The following is a 6,190-nucleotide window of genomic DNA, read 5'->3' as shown; positions in this document are numbered from 1 at the left end:
TGCAGCGGGACAGGCAGAGGAGTATCCTTATCCACAGTGATAAGGCTACAGAAGATTCCCTTCTTAAGTTCCTCTGGGTACCGAACCTTGGCAGGAGGCAGCGGTGAATCTGGCCAAGTATCTGTGGGCTGAGTAAGGAACAGAGGGCCCATGCTCCATTGCCCAAGCAGGGAGAGCTCTCTGAGTTTTACCCCTGGTGATGTCGTCGGCAGGGTTGTTAGCAGTGTCCACGTACCTCCAGGAGCACAACTCAGTCAGACCATAGAGTGATCTGCCCCAGGGGCACAGACAGCTCCGTACAGAGTCAGAGACCTGTGCCCAAGTAAGAGCTAGATTCAGCTGGAGGCGTGGCATAGTGAGCTCATTCTTTGGACACCCTGGATCTCGCCTGCAGGAAGGAAATGTGTGTGTGTTCCTGCACATCTGTTACACATAGGTAGGCCACAGAGCCGTAAGTCCTCTCGAAGGCATCACAAAAGATGTGAAGATAGTAGTAGTATCCAAGTCGACACCGGTGGGCGTTTATCAGTGTGGCATGGTAATATCCATCAGGTGTGCTTGTCTTCACCCACTGCAGGTGTCTTCTCATTATCCCAAGTGTATTTATACATGTTGTTCTCTGTTTGTCTGTTGCCAGTTCGTCTTATCTTGTCAGGTCTTACCAGCATGTTTTCCCGTCTCCCTGCTTTCTCAAGTGCTGTTTCCCCTGTTCTGCCTGCCCTGACCCCGAGCCTGCCTGCCGTTCTGTACCTGCATGACTCTGACCAGTTTACGAACCTCTGCCTGTCCTGACCCCAAGCCTGCCTGCTGTTCTGTACTTTGACTCTACCCTGGATTTCGGACCTCTGCCAGGCCTTTGACCGGTCTTTTGACTGTCCCGTTTGGGTCAATAAACATATGTGACTCTAGCTGTCTGCATCTGGGTCTTATCCTGAGTTCTGATAAGGTGAGGTAGCTCCTACTCCCAGAAGCCACATGATGAGCAAGAGCGGATAAGGATGGGTGAGACCTAGACAACTTGGCCCCAGCCAAAAACAAGTTGTAATTTATTGTAACATCCAGGAGGGGGAATTCGTTACAGGGTCTATGCTTTTGATATTCTAGAGAATACAGACCATTTCCAATGCACTTTGAGTTTTTTGGGATTTGCACTTTCTCCTGACAAATTCTGAATCCAAATGTGTCTTTTAGACATATATTATTTTGGGATTACTCCGAGTATCACACATGGACATTTCCTATGGCTTGATATGGACTCATTCAATATCCGGAGATATGTGATATCCTATTTTCAAATCAAAATCAAATCAAATGTATTTATATAGCCCTTCGTACACCAGCTGATATCTCAAAGTGCTGTACAGAAACCCAGCCTAAAACCCCAAACAGCAAGCAATGCAGGTGTAGAAGCACAGTGGCTAGGAAAAACTCCCTAGAAAGGCCAAATAGGCCAAATAAAGTTGACAAATACTGACTGTATATACATTTCTGCAAATATGTGGATTTGTTCATGCTTATTAAGTATAAAGGCTTAGATATGTCATCATGTTTACGCATGCCCTTTCTGGAGTTAGAATATTCTACAAATATGTAAGCGGGTGCATGTGTATCAGATGCGTGTCTTGAATGTATCTCACCCCAGATATCTACCTGGACTCATACGGTAGCAGGGACATTTCTGAGGCCCGGATTGGAGGAATGTAGAAACTGTCCTATTCACGAAGAATATCCTAGCTCCTTATATGAAATTAAGAACGTGTATCTGGACCATGTCTACTCCTTATATCTAATAAAATGTCAGATATCCGGAAATATACAGATATAGAGATCCCCTGATATTGACCTTTTTTGCACATTGGTAGTCCATTGAACTAGGGTTTTAATGACTCCCCTTCCTCCTCCCAATTGCTAGTCTCTGTCAAGTCATCTCAATTCTCCTCACCTCCCTCAGCAACCCTAACCTCAATCACAACCTCCCCACCATAAGGTACAATAACTTGTATCAATCAATTCCAATCAATTCCAGTTCTGGGAAAGTAACATGCAAACGTTTTTAACATTCAAATCAAAGAGAACTCTTGTAGAGGCACGGTGTAGGAGGACATGAATTTAAGTTGTTCTGCAATGTCCTGCTCCAAAGTTGAATAAGCTGTTTGATACCATTAAAACAACCTACTTTCAAGTATTATTGTATGCAGAACATTCCCTCTTTACATTGTAATGAATTGTTGTGGATTAATGGGACAGTAATGGTGATTGCAATGAAAATACTTTTCTGGCAAATTTTTCAGGTAGTGAGGGGGAAAAGCTTTTGAAAGCATACAACATTTTACTTAACCCTGTTACCTGGGGGAGAGAAGGAAGCCCATAAAACCTCACACATACCCTGTCAAAGAGGGCCTCACGGCAGGCCAAGTGACATAGACACCCTTCTGATCGCTAAGTAAAAAGGGTGAGGTGTGTCATACCTTACAGTAGAGCGTATAGAGGTTGGGCTTCCCATATCACACTCAAACGAAGATGCAAAGATACTCATAATCCTAGGTGGCACAACTACAGTGCGCTGGATAGACTGATGTGATGCCTCTAGGGGAGAAACCATAGCTGTCAAACACAGGCTTTAGGAGACCCTGATGGGTGAATAAACAGTTTAGATGTGATCTGTATTATTGTACAGTATTAACAAAGGGATCGGATGCTATTCACTCCAATCTATTTGTAATATCTCCCGTTAGGCTGGGATTTGCAGTTGACAGTATTGTGAGTGTTTTGAAATGTCATCCTTTTTCTCTCCGTAAGAGGCTTTCTTCCATAATTCCTTTAATACGGGAAGTGCGTGAGACACCATGATGAATATTCATGATGAATTTGCTTGTTTTTTGTAAACACCTGGCTGGCTGGGTATTAGTTCATAGTTGTTCCAGTAGGTCTGCCCTTCAAGGACTGACGATGCCTGAATTCAACGTTTTCCAACTGTATCGACCTACAGAAACTAGCTACAGTTGTAGCCATATTCACATTATTAAACGTAAATGGTGGTACTTTTTCAAAAGTCTTGAACAGCTGTGCAATTAGTGACTGACCGCCTTGATTTGGTGTTTTTTTTACATTGGATAAAAGCAGAGACACAGAGCTACAAAATGGTATATCATACACTGCATTTGAGGAACAATGGGAAAGTAATTCTGCTTTGAAAGTTGATCAACTTTGAATGTTTTGGGACCTACTGGAGACCTCTTCTTTGTCTACACCCATTCTGCATCGTTCACACCCTCTTAAGCTTTAGCCCCACCCATTTCTTTAAGGGTAATCCAAGTGTTCTGTCCTAACGTCAAGCACTCAAGCTAACGAGAGTGAACCTTTCACTGACCATTTTACTCACCCTAGCAGAGCTGGTTAGGCTGTTTTTATGTTATCCAGAGCGTTGGTGACTGCAACTGTGCTGCTGGCAAATATTTACACTTTTTTGCCAACGTTTGCTGACACCGGCCATATTTAAAGGGTGTTGAGCGCTCGTAAATTTGTCAGTTATTCTGCTCTCTGGCACACTCAGGCAAGAGTGCTCTGAAATCGGAGTAGAAAGCCAGAGCGAATTTACCAGCTGCGTCTATCAACAGTTGACGCACTGACATTCTATTGAAATGGTTACTTGCATAGTTGAGTCTTTTGTCAAGACATGTAGCTAGCTAGCTAGGTAAACAATGAACCATAATCGCAACTCATGACATTACTACCCTGCAGAAAGTCACATTGTAGGATTTTTTATTAATTTATTGGCAAATTATGGTGGAAAATAAGCATTTGGTCACCTACAAACAAGCAAGATTTCTGGCTCTCACAGACCTGTAACTTCTTCTAAGAGGCTCCTCTGTCCTCCACTCGTTACCCGTATTAATGGCACCTGTTTGAACTTGTTATCAGTATAAAAGACACCTGTCCACAACCTCAAGCAGTCACACTCCAAACTTCACTATGGCCAAGACCAAAGAGCTGTCAAAGGACACCAGAAACAAAGTTGTAGACCTGCACCAGGCTGGGAAGACTGAATCTGCAATAGGTAAGCAGATTGGTTTGAAGAAATCAACTGTGGGAGCAATTATTAGGAAATGGAAGACATACAAGACCACTGATAATCTCCCTCGATCTGGGGCCCCACGCAAGATCTCACCGGGTGGGGTCAAAATGATCACAAGAACGGTGAGCAAAAATCCCAGAACCACACGGGGGGGACCTAGTGAATGACCTGCAGAGAGCTGGGACGAAAGTAACAAAGCCTACCATCAGTAACACACTACGCCGCCAGGGACTCAAATCCTGCAGTGCCAGACGTGTCCCCCTGCTTAAGCCAGTACATGTCCAGGCCCATCTGAAGTTTGCTAGAGAGCATTTGGATGATCCAGAAAAAGATTGGGAGAATGTCATATGGTCAGATGAAACCAAAATATAACTTTTTGCTAAAAACTCAACTCGTCGTGTTTGGAGGACAAAGAATGCTGAGTTGCATCCAAAGAACACCATACCTACGGTGAAGCATGGGGGTGGAAACATCATGCTTTGGGGCTGATTTTCTGCAAAGGGACCAGGACGACTGATCCTTGTAAAGGAAAGAATGAATGGGGCCATGTATCGTGAGATTTTGAGTGAAAACCTCCTTCCATCAGCAAGGGCATTGAAGATGAAACGTGGCTGGGTCTTTCAGCATGACAATGATCCCAAACACACCTCCCGGGCAACGAAGGAGTGGCTTCGTAAGAAGCATTTCAAGGTCCTGGAGTGACCTAGCCAGTCTCCAGATCTCAACCCCATAGAAAATCTTTGGAGGGAGTTGAAAGTCCGTGTTGCCCAGCAACAGCCCCAAAACATCACTGCTCTAGAGGAGATCTGCATGGAGGAATGGGCCAAAATACCAGCAACAGTGTGTGAAAACCTTGTGAAGACTTACAGAAAACGTTTGACCTCTGTCATTGCCAACAAAGGGTATATAACAAAGTATTGAGAAACTTTTGTTATTGACCAAATACGTATTTTCCACCATAATTTGCAAATAAATTCATTAAAAATCCTACAATGTGATTTTCTGGATTTTTTTTCTCATTTTGTCTGTCATAGTTGAAGTGTACCTATGATGAAAATTACAGGCCTCTCTCATCTTTTTAAGTGGGAGAACTTGCACAATTGGTGGCTGACTAAATACTTTTTTGCCCCACTGTACATCATGGATGGACGCCTCTCCCTGTCACAGATGCCATGGTTGCCCTTAGTTTGAAGATGCAATCTGGAGACAGGTGTTTTCTCCATCTCCTTAGCTATCATACTCTAATTCCACTGATTTCAAAACTTTGTCCTCCAGAAAGTGGAGAGCAACACTTATGCAGTTCTACTACGAGATATATAAAAAAAATGTAAAAGCTGCTTCAGACAGGATTACCTACACATACTGACCAGCTCAAGTAGACAGAAGCATGCTATATGGCAGACCAATCCGAACTCATCTGTCAGAACTCCCCAAGGAGATGCGGGTGTGGAGTCAGGTGCAGGAGAAACAAGTTTCGAATGAAAAGGTCATTAAATAAACCAGCTCAAAAATAACAGGACACCGGACTACAACAGTAGCCACAAAACCCCACTCAGACACAGTCCAGGGAAAAACCACCTGTTTAACATGAACTAACGAAAACGCAACCCAAACTGACAGTCAAACGAAAACAATCCCGCACAAAAACCCAAAGAAAATGTCAAGATAAATTTCCCCCGTAATTAACCAAAATGAAACCAGGTGAAACACAAAACAGACATAACCAAAAAAAATGAAAAAGGATCGGTGGCAGCTAGTAGACCGGCGACGACGACCGCCGAGCGTCGCCCGAACAGGAAGAGGAGCCGCCTCCGGTGGAAGTCGTGACATCATCTCTTGGCATGTCCAGCCCACTCATCATCTCAGCCAATCAACGCTAGTGGGAAGGTTGCTGACTTTTTCTATGGCTAAGCCAACTGGACTCGTAATTTTTTTTTTAAATTCAAAGTCCGTTAATAAGGCACATGAAAGTTCACATGTTCGAGAAGGCATTTCTGCCAAAAAAAGCAGTTTGAATTAAAAAATGCATTCAAATGACTCTCCTGTGAAATAGTGACCCGTGACATATGCCTAGTTTCCTGAAACGAGTCACAATTAAAAGGTATAAAACCATTG

Source organism: Oncorhynchus mykiss, chromosome 25 (genome assembly GCF_057628025.1).
Source record: "Oncorhynchus mykiss isolate SJ-2025 chromosome 25, ASM5762802v1, whole genome shotgun sequence".
Classification (NCBI taxonomy): Eukaryota; Metazoa; Chordata; class Actinopteri; order Salmoniformes; family Salmonidae; genus Oncorhynchus; species Oncorhynchus mykiss.
The sequence above is the reverse complement of the archived record's forward strand: the minus strand, read 5'-3'. Positions refer to the sequence as shown.